The following is a 1,418-nucleotide window of genomic DNA, read 5'->3' as shown; positions in this document are numbered from 1 at the left end:
TGTTCTCCGTAGTAGACGGCAATCCTCCTTGTTGTCTACCTTGAAGCGAAATCGCCATTTGAGAAATTTGAGTTTCCAAATGATGAATAGTAGAAGCTTGATTCTTCTCCCTTTGCTCCATTTTCTCTAGCTTCTCTAGCACCTTGGAAAGCACATTTCCCTCATCCGTATTCTTTTGTGGTTGGAATCCCGGAGGGTGTTGAGGTCTACCACCATAGTTGTTTCCTTGCCCTTGATGGTTAGGATAAGGGCCTTGATAAGGACCTTGTTGTTGGGGCCTATTTCCTCCTTGGAAACTAGGACCCGCTTGTTGATTTGCTTGCACATTGCCTTGGCCCTCTTGATTCCTCCATCCGAAGTTAGGATGGTTTCTCCACCCCGGATTATAGGTGTTCGAGTAAGGATCATTCCCTTGGCGTTGACCTCCCACATAATTCACTTGTTCGCTCCAAGTTTGACCCGTGGCATAGCACTCATTACTTCCATGATTGAAATCTCCACAATGCTCACAACCTACTTGAACATATGCAACCGGAGCATTCCGTGGACCCACTTGTTTCTTCAAGGCATCAACTTGACTTTGTAAAGAGGCATTCATGGCTTTCATTGCTTCAAACTCCTTGGATTGGTCAAGTGTCATTAATGCCTTTTGAGCCGGTGGTCTTCTCCTTTCCGAGGACCAAGTGCTACTCACCATAGCTAATTTTTCAATCAACTCATTAGCCTCATCAAGCGTCTTTTGCATCAAAGATCCTCCCGCGGCCGAATCAATAGTAGATCTTGTGATCTCACCCAAACCATTATAGAATATTTGAAGCACATGTTCCCTTACAAGCCGATGATGAGGTACGTGCCTTTGGAGATCCTTGAACCTCTCCCAAGTTTCATAGAGAGATTCCCCCTCATATTGGTAATAATCAATGATGTCCTTTGTCAACTTCGCGGTTCTCCCCATCGGAAAGTACTTGTGAAGGAAAGCTTGAGCAAGATCCCGCCAATTGTGGATAGATGCATTAGGAAGTGATCGAAGCCACAAGCTAGCCTTGTCTCTTAGTGAGAACGGAAACATTCGAAGCTTGATTTGATCGGAGGTGACATTATGGAGCTTGAATGTGTCCAACACTCCCAAGAACTTGGCTATGTGTTCATTCGGATCCTCACTTGGTAACCCAAAGAATTGGCACCGATTCTCTAGGAGTTGAATCGTGCTAGGCTTGATCTCAAAAGTAGCCGCGGTGACCGGTCTTGCAAAACACCCATAGGTAGCATTATCCACATCCGGGAGGAAGAAATCCCCCAAGGTTTGTCTTTGTGCTTGATGGCCTTGAACTTGAGGGTGATTGTCCCCTTGTTGCTCTTGCCGATTCCTCTCAACGAGTGGGGGAGGCGGATGTTGCCTCACTTCATCGTTTTGAGGG

The 1,418-nt window shown here is 46.1% G+C and overlaps 1 non-coding gene across 1 annotated transcript; it reads left to right on the top strand.

Annotated features, from left to right (window-relative positions):
* The first annotated feature begins 833 nt into the window (after nucleotides 1-833).
* Nucleotides 834-940, top strand: LOC126685217 (small nucleolar RNA R71). Its single transcript, XR_007643328.1, has one exon. It is a non-coding gene; the product is annotated as a small nucleolar RNA R71 (small nucleolar RNA).
* Nucleotides 941-1,418: the final 478 nt, after the last annotated feature.

The sequence above is a fragment of the Mercurialis annua genome, linkage group LG5, assembly GCF_937616625.2.
Source record: "Mercurialis annua linkage group LG5, ddMerAnnu1.2, whole genome shotgun sequence".
In the NCBI taxonomy this organism is placed as follows: Eukaryota; Viridiplantae; Streptophyta; class Magnoliopsida; order Malpighiales; family Euphorbiaceae; genus Mercurialis; species Mercurialis annua.
This window is presented reverse-complemented; position numbering and strand designations above follow the sequence as displayed.